Here is an 18,914-nt window from a genome sequence, read left to right as displayed (position 1 = left end):
TATATCATTTATTTTCCACTAGAATAGCAACTAAATAAAGAAGTTTTGTGTGTAAAGTAGTATAAGATTGAAGGAGGAACTTATAAATAAAACTTTTCTACCTATGATGTCGCAGTCATACCTTACGGTAAATTCCAAGAATTCAATGAGGCAGTTTGTAACCTTCACTTCTTCTAGAATCCAGAAAAGGCTATGTGTGGGTCTTATTTATATCCTCAGATGGCACCACTTCTAAATAAACTGAATTTTAATACTGTGTGAAAATTAAGAATGCATATGATTATCAAATCAGTGTGTATACTTTGAATATATCCAGTCTTTATTAATTAAAGTTTTTTTAAAAACTAAGAAAGCTCAAACATCACAGTTTATATTTTCATAAGAAAAGATGTGCATTCTAGCACCCTTTATTTTGTGGTTGTCCCCTAACAAGCTTATATTTTATATTTTAAACAAAGGTATTTTTAATAAGTAATAAGCAAATGTTCTCCATTTTGCTAATGATATGATACGATATCATTTCTTTGAGGTAGAGTTGGAGAGACAAGACAAGGATTTTTCCTTCAAACTGCTGCTACAAATGATGCTTTACTCATTACAGAACATGTGAAAAGCAAAATTACTATTTTGGGTATACATTATACAAAATTAAACTAGTTAATTATATAAAACTCTATCCAGTATGTCTACTGATCCTGTCACCTGAAGTATGTTTTACAATTTACTTATGTTAGCAGGGATATCAGGGCACAGGCTCTAATTAGATAGTTCATAGACACATTTATAGGGGATTTTCAATAGCACAAAGGGTCAGTTTTAATATCTGCTATTAAAGTTTTCTAAATCTAAATATTTCTACCCTATAATGTGGAGCTTTAATGTCACAATCTATCAATTATGCAAATATTTGACCTAACAAACCCAAAATTGTTTTATGGGGAAAAAAATATAGATTTGTCTATAAAGAGCTTTCTCCAGGGAGTTGAGCCTTCTTTTTCAGTACATTTTGCAGCACTCAGAAAAAATATGTCCTACCTTGTCATGTCATCATTTGTTTCTTAAATCATAGGCATGCTGATTCAAGGAACAAAACAAAAATCAGTGTCTTAACCTCTCCTTAAGTATACTCTTGTACTGCCTGTTATACTTGATTCAAATGTTGATAGAGAAAAAAGGATTAGTTGTAGTATATGTTTCCCCTTTAATTATTTACATATTCACAACCCAGCTTATACCCAAATAGCTTACTGGATGGTATCAGCTCAGCCCCACTGCAAAATTGGGTTAACAGGGTACACTGTAACCAACGTTCAGTCAACTTTTATTGAAAGTGTTTGCAATAAGTAATGACATTTAGATGGTTACTGTATTGGTTGCAAACTTATTTAAAGAAAATGTTTTCTACTTATTGTCTTCCAAGTAAACTCTCACATTTGACGTTTCTCTATGACTTCATCATTTAGATGATGCTTCTTGGAGAACTGGTGTACTCAACTTTTTTGTCATAACAGGCATTATGCAATCAATAACTTTTCATTTTCCCAACTGATTACCAAGCAGATCCAAGAAAATATTACATTTAATCATTATAACTGTTTTAATACTTGTGTTTTCAAGGTTTTTTCATTACTTTGTCTATTTCTTTTTAAATATATAAATGTGTATGTGCTTAATAATCACATATATGTGCAGCATACATTTTCATGTGCATTAAGTACACATATGTAATTGAAAATATGTGCACTACATTATATATTATGTATATTTGCCTACATTATATTAAAACACCATCTCAGTTCCACTTTATAGAGTCAAAATATGCATACAAAGGAAAATACTTCCTAAAATTATTTTAGCCAATACCTTTTCTTCCTCATTTCTTCCAAATTAAAAGTATTGTCAAACCATTTACATGCAATAGAAATTAGAATAATCAACAATTTGAAAATGGATTTTGTTTCTTAAAATTCAGTTCCAGGTTTTCTGGTTTTTGCAATTCTTAACAAAAAGCTATGTATGGATACATCCAAAGACATAGAACAAGTAGATTTCAAAAACATTTAAATACTTTGTAAGTCAGAAACTTCTTCTTACTACTAACCGTACAGATAAACACAGTGATTAATGATTTTTTATCCACATTGCTTTGACACATAAAACATGTTTTCCTAAGAAGGAAATGCATGTGCCACAGTTAACCTTTACTGAGAAGCTGTTTTATACTGTGTTAAGGACTTCATGTGGGTTTTTTTCATTTCTTCAAAACTACTACGGTATTGATATTTTTAACCATGTTTTTCAGATGAAGAATTAACATTAGCAAATCTGGTGGCAGATTGTGTTTTTCAAGATAGCTACCAAAAATCCTTCTTCCCTACATGCTCTTCTTACTGTGAAACATTGGCTTGAATACTGTGGGATCAAATAAACACCAGAGGTAATAATAAAATGATACTTGTTGCTTCAAGTCATTAAACCTGAGGATAAGTAGCTTAACGGCAATAGATTACCAGAGCGCTGGCTAAAGTCATAAAGCTAGTAAGTTGTCAAAGCCAGGATACGGACCTATACATCCCTGCTTCACCCCCAGCCCTTCTGCTACACCACACTGCATCCTATTTACCGTCTTCTATCGATGGTAGAGTTGGAACATTGTGCTATGTATAAAGATATATGGAATAATGTGTGTGTTTGTATGTATGGCAGTGTGTGCAAGAGTAGTAGTGATATTAACAGCAGGAACAGCAATAGAAGCGGTAATGAAAAGAATTTGGATAGCATTAGTGCAGATGCATTTTCAAAAACATTCTGGATAAAGAAAGTCATGTGTTGGAATAGTTCAACTTTTAATTTGTGTTCTTAATATATTTCCCAATAGTATAAATCCTATAAATTAACATAGACTACATTATATTGTAGATGGATAGTCACCTTAAAAACTACTTTGGAACTGTTTGTTTTTAATGCAAAAGGTCTTGTACTACAATTGCTCTGCAATTCATTAATTTTCATTTTATTCCCCCAAAGTGCATTTAGGGTCTAGGTTGTACATCTGTAAAACATAGCTCTCACTAGAATTCATAATTTACTGTCTTAATATCCTACTTGAAGAAGTTCTTGGAACATGATGAGGTCAGAGGAGAATATAAAAGAAAGTCATTTGGCATGTTTAATAATAGACTATTTGTCCACAGGATAGTCTGAAATCTTTCCAAACATGACTGAAGGTGACTTGTATCTTAGATGCATTCAAATTGGATCTGTCAATTTATAGGAAGTGGATGGGGAGTTTATACATTTGGTTAAATTCTTAGTTAAATGATATTTAATTTGGATTGCTTGTCATAAGTAGTTGACTGAATTGTTGACTGTACAATTCAGCAAAAAGATAGACATGCTTTCAAGAGGGAAAAAGGGCACTGCTCATGTTAAAACCTGATATCAGGTGTAAACCAGGAAGGGAAACGATGACTCATAAACCAGTTAGTAGACTAGCTGCTGAGGACAATAGTTACAAAAACACACTGATGTCAAGCAGTTCATGATCTTCAAATTTCTCCTATTATAAGTGAGAACTAGCAAAAGCATTGACCAAAAAAAGAAAAAATACCAATGGAAGAGGTCATGTGAAACACCAGTGGTATTATGCGCAAGGAGGTCCTAAGTATCCAGGCAGTTCCTGAGTCTCTTAGTATTTTTCTTATTCTTACCAGCTCAAACATTAATGCCTCAGAGGAGTTACCTAGGATCCTCTTGGCTTTTCTATTTTGTTATCTGAGAAACGTATGGCATCATTAGGCAGTTTTTCAGGTACTTACAGCTGAACCAGGAGCTCGTATCTAGTGCTGAAATAATAGAATTCTAGATCTCCATTGTTTGCAGAATGTTGAGACCAACATTGCCATAACTGCGTTGGAATTCAGGGGCAATGCAGGCTTTCTTAGTTTGGGAGGACACTGCAAAGGGCAATGCTATGGGTTGACAGAATTCATTAGATTTTATTCTTGAAATGCCAAAGTGATTTTTTGGTGTATGAGAGTATTCAGACAGAAGCCATATTAATTTATGTATTGAATTTTATTGTTTATTATAGATGGTATTTTGTTTTTCCAAACCAGTTTGAAAGTGTTAACAAATAGACAACATAGACTTTCACAAAACAACGTTTATTTGATTTAAAGATGAAATGACCCTATTATGCAAGCAAATTCAACTTCCAGTTCTAATCCATGTGGAATCAAAAAGCATTTTCCAGCTGGGAGGAATCATAGTGACAATTTAATCAAACTCCTGATGTGGCACAAAGGGTGAACCAAAGCGGTTACATGACTTGCCCAAGGCAAAGAGCTAGTTATGAAAAAAGCTAGTTGGTGGCAGATAAGGATCTTTAAAAAAATTCCATTCTGACAGCTCTGAGGACAATGTCCTTGCCCTTGGGGAAATCTGGATAGGGAAGAACTGAGTGAAAGTCAGACCGAATTCAAGCGGATTTAGGTATTGGCCATTGCTAATGTGAACTTCTTTTAGCTTTGCATGCAAAGGAGTAAAACAAAAATAAGAGTATGCCTACTAAATTTTCACTAAAGCAAATCCTTTGAAGAGGACTCTAAGTGATCCAAAAGTTTGGTTGTTTTTTCTACTAGCATTATATTCTTCCAAGAACAGATCTGCATAAAGAATTTCTGAATCCTTCAATGGTCGGTTGATGGCAGTCTCAACAGATCAGACACCCCACTTTCCTGTGTGTTCCAGGGACAGTCCCCTCTGGTCTATCTCATTTCCAACTCTGTAGTTTCTCCTTTAAAATTTGTGGCTGCCTCACTTTTGGAGGACATCAAGAGGGTGTGGGCAGAGAATTACATAACTGTCTCAGAAGCTGCTCAAACCAACTGACAGTTACAGTGTTCGCTTCCAGAACGACCTAGAAGGTGGTCAGTTATCCATTTGTGCTGGGAGAGTGCCAGCTAGCCTTGTCAGTAAGTCGAAATATATCTGGAAAGCTCTCAGGTCCTCCATTGCTACGGTCCTGGTCTACTCCCCATCAGCTCTACCCTTAGTTACTGAATTGCTTCCTAAGAGGTTTTCCACTTTTTACCTTGGACCCCTTTCAATCTGTCCTAATTGTCTGGACTGATTTTGTTAAACTGGAAGTCGTATTATGTTGCATCCCTGCTTAACATCCTCTAGTGGCTTTCTGTATTGCTCAGGACAAAAGAAAACCCCTTATAATGCAATCTACCTCTACTCTTTTATTTTTCAGACTGCTCTTCTTCTTGGCCCCTTGCTTACTCTGTCCCAGTCAAACTGGCTTCACTGCCATTCCTCCGTTGGGAGAGGATCTCCCTTCTCAGGTCTCTGCCCACACTGTTCCTTCTACCCTCAAGGTTTCCAAACAGACATCCACTTGTCCACATTACTTCTTTTAGGCTTCACTCAATTAGTAACTTCTCCATGAGATCTTCTCTAAGAGCTGTAATTTTTTTTACATCAAATTAAAATATTTAAATCCCATAGCACCAGTGCTCAGGACATACTAGGCACTCAGTAAACGTTAATTCAGTGCACGAGGGACAGCTGCTTGTGGTTCTGTTAACTTCGACCATCACGGTCATCAACACTAGGCATCTCTGCCAAAATATCTGAAGCTTCTCAAATTTCCTTAGAGCTGAGAGCTGGAATTAGTTCTCAGCATCACTTTTGAGCCTCAGGCTCTGCAATCTTTGGAACCTCATCATGGAGATGGACACGCTCATTTGTACTTGCCAAATTTTTATTTGCACAAATCACGATGATGAAAAAAGTTTTTTCATAACCTGACTACCATTCACACCTGCATAATTTAGTAAAGAACAGATTTTCAAGGAATAGGAAAGATAGAAGTTTAGAAAAAAGGACTTTTTTGAAATTGGAAAACATAGCTTCACAGATAATTTCCTCCCCTATCCTGAGTACCTCCATCCCAACTCAGGAAGTTGGGTCCCTATGGAACCTAAGCCTTGGGCTCCAGGCCCTCAGCTCTCTTGAATAAATCCTAACTTAACCATCCATGGGTAAAGGGGGCACTTTCTGTTCACAGAGCCTAGACAGAAGAGTGTTCGTGTCTTAATTTTGTCACCAAAAGTCAAAATTAAGTGTTCAGGAACAAGTACAAAGGTTAAAATTTTAGATGTAGATACAAGGAAGAAAATATCTTTTAAAAATTTAAGTATTTTTCTTGGGAAAATCCCCTATGCACATCCTGTGCTGTCCAGGTGTCTGAATACAACTTAGTTGTATTTAAGAGCAGAAGTCATTTCAGAAATGAATGCCAAAGAGAAACTATTCCTATACGTAGCCGGATGCTACTCTACTGAGTTTTGTGTGGAGAAAACCAGATGGTTGAAGAAATGTGAAACACAATTCAAATTTGTAGGGCTCTTTAAAAAACAAATAGGCATTTCTGTACAGGCTGATTTCTCTGCTTGTAGAGCCTTCTATAAGTCATGGAGGATAATAGTATATTTTCTGAGGATTCAGGATGGTGATTATGAAAAGGTCTAGGAAAGTAAGGAAAGGTCAAACCCTTGTGGTTAATAATAGATGAAAAGGGAAAATTTATGAAACCACTGGAACTCTCAAATGCAGGAACAATTCAGATTCCAGATTCTTTATGAAACTACGGTTTTCCTACAGATGTGCAATTTTTCACCATGTTGTGAGTTTGAGAGATGTTTGTATCACATTAGATTTGATAAAAATTAAACTTAAGAAGGGAATATCCTGAAGGCATTTGAGGGCTCTTTTGAAGGAATTTCAACATGTTTTAAAATATGTTCAAGAAACTACATTGTTCAAACCTCCTAAGAACATAAGGGCATGGCATTTTAACACTAACACAACACAAGAGGGTGCATTCTAAAATGTCACACACACACCTGCAGGTATATTTGGACATTTCTGTCAAAATGAATCAGTTCATGTCCCTCTGCTATATTACACTAAAGATTCTATGAGTTATCCTGTTAATTTTGAGAGATAGTCTTGGCGTTTTAGGCAAAATAACACGTTTGGAGATCAATTATCTGCAGTTTATCCAGTGTGGAAGAATAAACAGATTCTGGTGCCAATGCGGCTCATTTTGTTGTGGACAGTAAATTGATTATTGAAGATTTTGAATTTCATTAGTGAGAAATGGCTTGTATCTAATAGGCTATAATAGCAGAAAATTTTAATGCATATTTATGAAACAAAAAATCTATTGCCTAAAATGTGAATAAAGTTCCTCAGAAATTTGAAACTACTATTTATAAGAAATAGAAACGTTGTGAAATATAGAAATGTTGTCTGCAGTCACATGTCAAACATTAGTCAACTTGTTTTAAAATATATAATTTCTCTGGATTATTGTACAGGGCCAGCACCAGAACTCTGCATTCAGGTATTTACCTGTAAACCTTGATTCTAAACTACAGGGGTGGGTATGTACAATACATAGCAGCAGAAGACATTCTGTTAGTTTATACAGAATTAAAGAGTCTCAAGGTCCTAGGTAGGCATATGCACGGCATCGTTGTTTAAAGAAAGGCTGATGTGATGGTTTAATTTGTAAGAATGCAACCTTTAGGCTTTAATTTAAAACTGAAAGCATTCTAACTCATAAAATGAAAACCATAATTATTTAATGGTATCTTTACTGGAAAATTATGCTAGCGTTAAACATTTTTACCTGTTTTCTTTTATTGAGCATCAATTTAGCTTTTTATCAAAGTTTAATTTATTTTAATGATCAAAATGTTAGCATGAATTTGAAAATTACTAGAAATAGTGAATAATTTTGAAACAATCTGAACAAAGTGTCTTCGGACGAGAGGTGCAGAGTGAGTTTTATCTCTCCAGCCCTGTTACGAGTGTGTTGGAAAGTTAAGTGATTGTAACAGAAAGAGAATTAACCATTCTGCAATGTTTTCTCATTGGTTTCTGATGGTTTGACCTGCTAGCTTTCTCTTCTGTTTTTAATTCCCAAATCTCTTCTCTCTCTGCCCTGCACTACTCTTACCTTTTGTGGCTGGCTTTGCTGTTCTGTCTCTCTGAGAAGATGGAGCATATCTGAAAAGATTGACCTGCACTGCCTTCGGCACTTCTAGACACTGGAATCCACAATGTCCCTTATCCTCTCTTCAGTAATGAAAGGAAGGAGTGTATTTGCTTTTGCTAACACCAATGGCTCCAGCTGAGGTTTTGCAGCCAGCATCTGAAGACCCAGTGCTGTTGTGAGGTGTTTTTAGAAACATCCTTACACACGGGGAGCCCTGGTTTTAAGTGTATCGTTTGAACTACCCTGCTGCTAGTTTTAAGAATATTGTGAAAATGTTATTTGTAGTATGGTTATCATACACATACACTATACAATCAAAGCTACCAGTATTGAAAGTAATGCACATATAAGAAATACATCCTTGTATATGATTGAAGACTACTTCTTAAATATGTCATCTATTTCTGAAGACTACTTCTCAAATATGTCATCTATTTCATAATTAATTAGTGTGCTTTTTAAGAGCATCCTCCAGCCCTACATCAGCCCAATGGGATCAGCACTTCTGTGGGTGCGACTCACAAGCTCTTCAGGCAATTATAGTGAAAGCAAATTTGAGAAGCGCTGACTGCACATGATGGCAGGGATAGTACCATTCGTGAGCAACCTGAAGGTCAAGTGCGAAGCGAGGAATGACGCCCCTCACATGAAGGAAGAAGAGCCTGCGAGTCGGGGAGCCCAGCGTGTGTAGCGTATGGGGAGGGTAGGAACTCCATCGTCAGCTTGTGTGTGTTCCTGTATCACTGAGGCATGTCGTGATGACTGCTAGTTGAACAGCAGCAGCCCCCAAATGAAGCATCTCCATGGATGGGTGTCACATTAAGATGAAGCAAAGCAGGCTAAAATTACCTCCCTCTCTCCCTACACCCATGTCAGCAAGATAAATGAGTCTGATCCTGCAAGTTAACAGCCCAGCCCGTGTCTTCTTCATTCTTCTCTGCCTCTTCTGTGCTTTAGATCTGATGAGAGCGAGAGGAGAGAAGAGCACCATAAAACTGCTACTTCCAGAGCCCGGTGCTTCTAAGACCACTTACTTGTCTTTTCAGGAAGCTACTTCTTTTCCACTGGCTGGGTGGTTTAGACTCTTTACTATTAAGAAAAACCAAGGCAGTAAGCAGTAAACTGAAATTCTAACTCACAGCTGACCTTTGTTGTTACTTTTATCTCCTCCATGATACTCAAAATCTCCTTTTAAAATTGGCTTTTAGCTTCTACTCTCAAATATATTGAGGTTTTTCCATGCTCATGAATTTTGTTTTATTCTTTTGTCTTCTTAGCCTTTTATTTCTTTCCTTTCTCTCCAACTTTTTCACACAACTAGCATACACCTTCTAGATTCATTTTCTCACACTCCACTTTATTTCTAGGTCCTCACTTTGATGGCAGTGGCTCAGCAGACTGTGGTCTGCTTTTTCAAATCTAATAGCTTTTGATTTTGCTCATGGTGATTAAAAGTTATAAAGAATAACAGAGTTTAATAGGCATCCCCTGAGACTCCACCTACCAAACTGTTAATCAATCACATGGTAATCATTTAATAAATGTCTACAGATTCGTAGATCCTCACTTGGATATACATGGTTGTATTTCACCACCATTTGATTGCCCACTGCTGCATTTATAGTTTAATTTATATATATTAGGCAAAAATGAGAAAAGAAAACCACAGCATAGTATAATTTCAATATGTCACATGATGGAAAGCTGTATTTTCATGGATTTGGACCATTTATCATCTAGTGTTCTACAAATATATTAATAAAGACTATGGCCTTGATAGATGTATCACTCATGTAGAAATCAAATTTTGTACATATGACTGCAGGAAAATTCTCTACTTAAGAGTTGACAGTATAATAAATTGTTTTTGCTTTATGATATTAAAATTTTAAGTAAGTTTAAAATTTGCTAATATAATTAAGTGAAAAATTATTAAACTATAAAAGATGCATAATAAAGAATAATATATTTCAACTCTCTATAATTTTCAACTTAATTATAAACATTTCTAGAGAATAAGAAATGTTAATTTGCATATTAAACAAAATATAAGTAATTGGTCTTCTTTATCCCCTGATCTTACATCTATATCCACCAGAAACTCTTCAGTAAATACACTACACTAATGAACTATATTGACTGGGATGATGTTGAAATTTATGGAAGAATATTTGCAGCGGGCTGACATTTGAACAGTCAGCCTGAGAAGGATTTCTGTCTATTACAACCTCAGCTTGCTTCAGGCACGCTCAAGGCCTGGACGTCTCCTCCACCCCGTGGGAATGGAGCCGACTGGCTCATGACACACAGCACGGTGGCAAAAATCGTCTCCTTGTAGGCAAGATGGTGACACATCTGAAAGTTTCTGTAACCATCTTTAATTGGATATTTCTAGGAAAGCCACATTTTCCATAAATTCTTTGATTCACTGAAGACCCTGTCTGTTCTGTTATACTTAAAATGCCAATGCAGGTCCCACAGCAAACACTGGCATTGCTCTCCCCAAACACGCTTCATTAGTGGAGTCAAAGTGTAGCAGCATGTCCCATGTCACGTCCTGTTCAGTGTCCCTGCGGTCATACAATGTCCTGGCAGATTTAATATGGGATGGCGAGGGATTTGTAATGAATGAGGCGGGATGTGAGGGCAGCACATGTGAGATCATTTGGGATCCATGCTCTTATGTGCCCATAAGTACTGGGCCAGTGATCTTCTATTATATTTTTACAGATTATTTTTTCCATAATGATAACTCTTACCCTAAGCAATTCAGATATTCAAAAAGTTTGAGATATAGAGTAGGAATACACACACACACACACACACACACACACACACGTATGTAATATGGAGAGATAAAGATGGCTACATGTGGATCAATGTCAGCTTCTCTGTTCCTCCTGTCCTTTTGTCTAACCATGATTTAATGTCCACACTGCTCCCACGATAGTGTGTACTTCCACGTCATGACAATGAACACATTTCCCTGCAACTCTCCTGTATTTTCACTTCCTTCCCACAATCTAAACAATCAACATAAACATTAAAGTATTCTATAAAGGAAAGGCAGACTTAAATGACTGTTGATGAAAATTTATTCCAATTAAATGAACAGCTGAGACTTCACCAGGAACTACAGCTATAGAAAAACAAAATGAAAGTAATAAAAATTAACTGTGTCAAAATAATGTAATAAAATTTGAAGGTGGTCAGAGACAAGGAGAAAATGCAATGACTCTATATTCCACACCTTTGACAACTCAGAGCCGGTGTTACTAAGAAAAAAACAAACCAAGTATAATGACCTCAACCTTTTCCTTAATATTAAAGGGATCTTATGGGAAATTTTTAAAAATTTATTTGAACTTCATCAACTGCAAATAGTTTTATAAAGAAAGAATTACCATTTGAACTCTACTTAGTAAAATTATTTTATCCACTAACTGTATCTTTATCTCCAATCATGTATCTTCCATTGCATTCATGCTGATTGATTTACCAGGTTAATAATGATCATCTTGACTAATTTAGATGTTGCAAATAAACAGACTGAGATACAAAATGGGAATGTCTGTAGTGATAATACTGCTTTGAAACAGACTGAAATAAGGCCCACTAAATATTAACACTGGCTATTGTTGGATAATAATCCTTTCGCAACCCACAAATCTAGCAAAATGCCTAACACCTGGTAAGCATCCAGTCAATATCTGTTACGCAAGAGAGGAGAAAGGAAAATTCTGCTTAGGGGTAAAAGTGAAGCAACAGAAGCATTCAGAGTAAAGTTCTCCTGGGAATGCTGAAAAAAGGGACTGCTGAAAGAGATGGAGATTTGAAGGAAAGTGTATTGTCAAACTGCAAATAAAAAATGTTTCATAATTACATACATTTGTGCCTAAGAAGATAATAAGAGATGTTTCTATCATAAAAGCAGCATGTTCAATTTCCTAGCTGTTAGCTTTGTTCGGTACCATTACTAAAGGCAGAGATAACCAATTAACTTTCTTCAGTTCATAGAGTGAAATTCATGCTCTGGAAAGAAAGGGAATGGAATTCACAGCCACAAAAGGACAGGGTAGGTGTCAGCCAGCCTCTGATCCAGTTCCTGCCTCATCCTCTCTGCCAACACTGATAACAGTATGACAGAAAACTCCCAATTTAGATAACCCAGGTATCTGCACGGCTGAAAGAAAAGCAAAGACCTGATCCGGAATGCAATGGGGCAGCTCAGCGGAAACAGCACCGAGTTGGGAGTCGGAGGACAGCTGCACTTTGGAATAATCACTTCTCTCGGCTTCAGTGTGCTCATCTGTAAAATGAAGATACTAATACTTGCCCTGTGTACTTCAGAGGGTTGCAGCGGAGAACAAATTAGATAAAGTAAAAGAACATGCTCTGTAAACTGTAAAGCACGGCACACGGCAAACTTGTCATTATTTAAGGTCATTTTTGATGCTCTAGAGTGGAGGAGAGAGGGGGAAGGAAGCGCAGCCTCACTGTCAATTAACACCGTGTCTCTGGAGCCCCTGGGGGAGCTTGTGTAAAGACAGTGATAGAAGCTAAATGCGCCTAAGTAGAGATCTTTACACTCATTTTAAGGAAATGGCTTTTACTGATCTGTCTCATTTTAGCAAATATAGGTCAAGCTGGTGCTGCTCTCCGCCTGCTCTTTTTCAGAATGCTGCTTCGGCTTCCACCTCTCTGCTAGAACATTGGAGGGTCATTGTCTCAGGCTTCTCTTTCTCCAAAGTCTCTTTTCCTCACCTAGATCCTCATTTTCTCTCTTTTCTATTAACTGCTTTCCTCAGTTCTCTATTAACATTTCCTGCTCCCCACCATGCACCTTGATCTCCCCATTGCACAGGTCTCTCGAATCCGGCATGTCCAGAATGGAGAGGATCTTCTTTTCTATGCTTTGTTTTCCTGGGTTTTGCAGCACTAGGTACTTAGCATCCCAGTTTGGAAACTATGGATTTAGGGTAACGGTTGATGATTGTGTGCTGCGTAACTCTAAGGGATGCCATTCATGCAGAAGTGTCTCTGGGTGGACCCAGTGTGATGCAGAGCGTGGTACCCTTCCCAACGGTGTGACCCCTCCCCCTTATCTCAATGGCCACTGGCTCCTTGATATCTACAATAACGAAAAGTCTGCAGATGTTTCTAAATTTCTCAGAAATACTCTGACACTTAAGGATGTTATAATGGGGTCTATCTTTACTTGGTAAGTGCAGGGGACATATCTTAAGTGAGGGCTTTTATGTGCGAAAACGTAACAGGAAATTTTTGATAGTCCTTTAAAATACACAGGTAACACTGCATACCGATGAGTATATGCATGCATGTCTCTGTGTGTGCTTATTAGAGAATTTCCAAAGATGGCTCTCAACAATTCCTTTACCCTGCATACTCATTTACTCCTGACATCAAGAGGTAGGGTTTATTTTTCCTCTCCTTGATCTATGCTAGACTTTTTGACTAGTTCTGATCATACAAATGTTATCAAGAGATGCAGTGGAAAACTTGCTAAGTGTTTCCACATTGAAACTTGTCCTTTGAAATACTCCTTCTTCGTGCTCAGAGTAATTCTTTATGAAAACCATAGAGAAGAGGGAAAAAATGCTCATTGGTTAGCAGAGCCAACCAAGAGCACTAACCTGCAGTCACGTGAGTGAGCCATCTCTACAGTCCAGCTGAGTCTCCAGACAACAGCCCCAGCCCTCATCCGGGGAGCAGGAGAACTGCTCTACTGAGCCAAGAGTCATTGGAATTGATAACGTTTTCTTTAAGTCACTAAGTTTTGGGTAGATGAAAGCTATGTAGGTGTATGTACTTATACATCATCTGTTTGAGAAATGTAAAAAAAAGAGAGAAGACCAACAGCTAAAATTGATATGTATACTTTTGGCTGGCATAGTTTCCAAAATAATTTTCTGCAATATCCAGTAAAACTAGCTGTGAAGGCAGCAGGATAAATAATAGAAAAGAAGTCCCCAGAGATGAGGTAAATAGGGCACTGACCCTGAGTTGAGGACATAGGTGATGTATCTCATAAGCCAAGATTCTGGTTCTCCTTTAAAATATACCTATGTCCAAATGAGTAAATACAACTTCAAACTAGTGAATATAATCTATGATTAGGAAGCTTCAAACACTTCTTTTACCTTAAAATACCATAAGCAGAGCACTTGCCATCTGCTCACCTGTCTGTTCGATCAGAAAACCTGCAGGGATGTGGCTTATCGCCTACAGAGCTCACACCATCCTCAAGTATACGGGAGCCTGCTCCAGCCAAAAAAGAGGAGTTGCTCTCTCCTTTTAGTCTTGGTCTCATGTAAAGCCTCCAGATTTTATATAAATAGCCTTGAGGGAAAACATTTTGTATTTGAAGAAACTGGACAGATATTAGTTGGAATTCAGAAATCCCAACCAAATTTCTACTCCCAAGTTCACTAATGTAGGTCATAGTCTTATCACCTATAGGATTAAACCGTGATGCTAGTTTCCTAAACACTAGTCACCCTCTCTTTCTTCTTACCTGATACTTCTAATATATAAATCTGTCACCTTACTGCCCACCCGGGAAATTTGCCACTGAAATCCTCACCATATAAAACGGATTATTGTCAAGAGCACTGGGAAACTGAATGCTTTCGTTTCCTGCAGCAGGCAGTGAGGAGCTTATCATGAATGTAGCTGAAGAGAGTGAAATAATCACAGCAGTATTTTGCAAATGTCCTTTCTAGGCTTTCTGTATCAGGTTTATCAATTGCTTTTGATTTTAACCAGGTCTAGCTGTCTGTTTTATTTGATAAGAAACCAATATAATTTTCTGCAGGCTTCTTTCTGTTCTTCTTCAACTCTGATCTTCACATTTTCTTATGTTTCAACTCACGCTTACATTAACATGTCGCTCCAACTCAGGTCTTCCCACATCCGATGCTCCTTGAGTCTCAAGTTTTTAATTGATATTTACTTCTCGGTAAAGTGGCTTTTGCTTCATTTCCTTAATTTCTATCATCCACAGGAAGTGGAACAAGTACTGATGGTCACTTAAATCTCTTCCTTGCCTTCAAACTTCTCCCAAACTACCAGCCTCCTGCTTGTACATGCTGCCACGGCATGGGGAGTATGTTCTATTATAGATGGGCTACGCTGTACCATCCCTCTGTCGTGAGCACTAACTCTGTGGGTAGTTGATCTTGTTTCAGTTTAAACTGCTTGGCAAAATCTCTCTACTTTCCACAGACAACGACAAGGGCTGTTCCTGGAAGCTAGCGCTCCTTGCTACTGGCAGGGAAGGGTGGTAATTAAAACCATTCCACAGCCATTCGCTGAAATCTGCTGTTTGTGGCAGATTGGCTAAGTAAGAAGATTCACATTAGGAGGCGTTTATTTCTCCATTCTGTAACTCCTGCTAAAGAGCTAGTCATTGGTTTTGCATTGCCAGAAGTTAAGGTGTCAGCTCAGCAGAGACTTCATGCTTCAGTTCTTAATTTTAGACATGCCCTGAGTTCAAGTCCTTTTTTATCTTACTGATTAGATGGTCTTCTGTAACTTACTGTCTTAACTAGCCTCACTTTTCTCATCTATAAAGTGGTTATAATAATATCTGATAAGAACTAGAGACTATCACACTGGGTGATAGAAAAGCTACTCTTTCCACTGATAGTATCTTAATAAGGCATTGCATGTAAAAACATTACTTATAAAAAAAAGCACATTTATATCACCAGATATAAAACAATAAATACTGGCTATTACTATTCAGTGATTATATTTCTTACATCTTGCAGGTCTGTCTTGGACTCCAGGGAATTTCATGTCTCCTCCCCATTTTGAATTCTCCAATTTGTGATATCAGCAAGTCATTCCCTATGATTAGGCTGAAAATTGTCTCTGAAAATTTGGAGTGCTTTTAGTAGCTTAATATAAGGAATCTCATGTTAAAAATCAGATCTTGGGACACCTTACAATACAAGAAACAGTCCCCAAGGACATGAGACTATGATGTTTTCAGATATCCCATTCCTCAAGAACTATGTTATTATCATTTGAAAATGTTGTTGCACTCTATTTGAGAAATGAGATCATAGAGCCCACAAAATTGAAAGTCTGAGTGACTTATACTCTTTTTATGAAAACACTGGAATTTGTTTCACCTGTGATTCATCTTCTAGAAAGTCTGCTGACTGGTAAAATGTCTTGTTTAAATCTGTCCTCATTTTGCATTTTGACTGGAAAATGGAAGCTTTCCTAAATAGAGATTTCATTCATTTTGGTATCTCAGTAATACCTTGTATTAGTAGTCACAAGTAGGAATTGCCAACAGCACTTAGGTAGCATTTGCAATGTATGGAATTATTTGGGTACCTTCCACATGCAGGCTCGGTGGAGTGGATAATCATTTCTCATGCATGGGAAATGCAAGCTTGGCTATATCATTTGTGTACCATTAAAAGTCCTTCTGGGTTCAGTGTGAACACAGTGGCTCTTACATAGAACAATACAAATTGAGAGATTTTGTTTTCTCTCTAAAAACACCCACAGGCACTAGGTCACTTAAGAAACAAATTTTATAGAGGACAAACAGTCATATATTTCAAATATTCAGAGTTCTTCCCCTTCATTTATATTTAAAAATAGCTGAACTGATTTAATTCACATTTGTAATGTCAATTGTCAGGTTAGGATAAAACCTTGTGGACTGATCTTTAATGACTAAAATTAGAGTGACAATGAAAATCACCATGCAAAAGCTATCCTTTCCACTGTTAGTATCTTACCAAAGTATTGCATATGTAAATATTGCTTATAAAAAAGCATTGCCTGGGGGCTGGGGATTTAGCTCAGCGGCAAAGCGCCTGCCTGGCAAGCGCAAGGTCGTGAGTTCGGTTCCCGGTACCGGAGAAAAAAAAAAAAAAAAAAAAAAAAAAAAAAAAAGCATTGCCAAGGTAAGCTCAAGGCTTTTGTGGATAAATGGATGCAACTAGAGACCATATTCATAAGTGAAATAAATTGGACCCACATGTGTAAACATCATATTGTCTCCTTGGTGTAGGAATCTGAAAGAATAAGTAAAACTCAAAATGTATAATAGATGATAGAAAAGGAAAAGAAATTGCTCAAAGGAAGGAATGACTGGGATGAGGGAAAGAAGAAAAAAGAAAGAAGGCAAAATATGAATATACATATGAAGAGCTACAATAACTGTATTGCTGATGTCTGATAGCATATCAAAAGGAATAGTTAATGATTAAAATTTTTTATGTTCTAATCAATTTTGCATGCTTGTGTCTGGTAATCTGGGCAGCTGATTTGATGGTAACAATATGCAATGGAGTTACCATGGTGAATTCCTACCATCTTGTCTAGTGAAACTCTGTATTATAGCTAATGTTTTATCTAATAATTATTTCCTTATTCTCTCTAACGGTTTGAACAACTTTCCATTCTTAAATCTGGTAATCTGAGCAACGTAGTTGAGGATAGCGATACGTAATATAACAACCACTGTTAATTCGTATTATTTGTCTTGAAAACCATATCACTTTAAATGTTCTTGCTTTGGTTTATTTATGTTTGTGATACTGGTATGCTGCTATTGTTCTATTTTTTGTTCGTTTGCATCTCATTTACTACTGTCTTTAAAATAAAAAAAAAAAGCACTGCTGATAAAAACACTTGCCATGTGGTCTTTTAATACTGTGCACCAAAATCCTTCCTTACTCTTGAACATACCAAGTTGTTTGACAAAATCGAATTTAATATTTCATCCCCACACACATTAAGCAAGCTTAGTTAATATTCTATTAATTTAAATAAAAATTGATTTAAAAATATTCATATAATATAATAAAATGTAAGATTTAATAAATATATATAGATTCAATAAATATATTCCCTTTTGGGATCTCCATTAATCTCTACTCTGTTTCTTTGGTGACAGAAATCATAAAATAATCAGCAGTAACAGTATATAGCTGGATTTCTGCTCTAGCTCTGTAGCACTGATGAATGGAAGAAAATTTCAACAGCTTTTTTTAGCTCTCATTATCTTTTTCTTTTATGAAAGGCAGTGGGACTAGAATAGCCACACTATTCTCTTCTCTATCCTGCTCTAACTGTAAAATAAAACTGGAGGACATTTTAGTAATGCTATGAATTGAGGAAGATCCATTCAAGCTAAGTGCTTCAACATGGGAAAGTTTTCTGAAATAGAAATTTAACTCAAGTTACTTCTCTAGCTTTATTTTTTCTTGTAAATGTTTTCTAGTTTGCTTAATAGTGACCAATCAGCAATGTAATTCAGTAACTACCATTAACTGAAGTCACTGATACTAGAATCTTATCATATACCACAAATTTTATTTTACTAGGGCAATATTTCCTGAATTACTGGTTTGAGTGACTATTTTTGGAATCTGTTCAGATTCTAGGTTAAGACTTTAGAGTTAAATTAAGTCTAGAAATTATGATCACTTTATGTTTTAAAGTGAGAGCTAGGCATTTTGCTTGGACATCAGAAAACAATGGCTGATCTTAAAGCTTCATATGTGGCATGTCTAGACTTTAAAAGCCACGATGAACAAATAACATTTGATGTCTCCACTTCATGTATGAGAAATGAGAGTTCCGTTTTTGTTTCTTCATGTCTCAGTGGGCTCCTCCCTTCTTTAAAAGCCTATCATTTGCCATGATGAGGAGGAGGCCAAGGAGAGAAAACAAAGAGACTGAGAAAAAGCAGCTGTTTTTGCTGCACCACTAAGAGAAACAGATCCCAGGTCTGATTCCCGGGGCTCCAAGAAGAACTCGACAACTGCATTCATCTGCTACCACTGTT

The 18,914-nt window shown here is 36.7% G+C and overlaps 1 protein-coding gene across 12 annotated transcripts in view; it reads right to left on the bottom strand.

Moving 5' to 3' along the window:
• Gria4 (glutamate receptor, ionotropic, AMPA 4) overlaps nt 1–18,914 on the bottom strand; it is a 337,970-nt gene that overhangs the window by 123,051 nt on the left and 196,005 nt on the right. For 2 of the 12 annotated variants that reach the window (XM_013511181.1, XM_013511183.1), the window contains exons 1-2: nt 3,819–3,837; nt 122–253 (exon numbers count right to left, since the gene is read on the bottom strand). The exons of 8 other annotated variants lie outside the window; for them this stretch is intronic. The gene's annotated coding sequence lies outside the window, so the exon portion shown is untranslated. Of the gene's footprint in view, nt 1–121; nt 254–3,710; nt 3,746–3,818; nt 3,838–18,914 lie in introns of those variants that run through there. 2 more of the 12 variants (XM_013511182.1, XM_013511184.1) reach the window with 2 other exon arrangements.

The sequence above is a fragment of the Chinchilla lanigera genome, unplaced genomic scaffold, assembly GCF_000276665.1.
Source record: "Chinchilla lanigera isolate Chin_1 unplaced genomic scaffold, ChiLan1.0 scaffold00011, whole genome shotgun sequence".
NCBI lineage: Eukaryota > Metazoa > Chordata > Mammalia > Rodentia > Chinchillidae > Chinchilla > Chinchilla lanigera.
The sequence above is the reverse complement of the archived record's forward strand: the minus strand, read 5'-3'. Positions and strand labels throughout refer to the sequence as shown.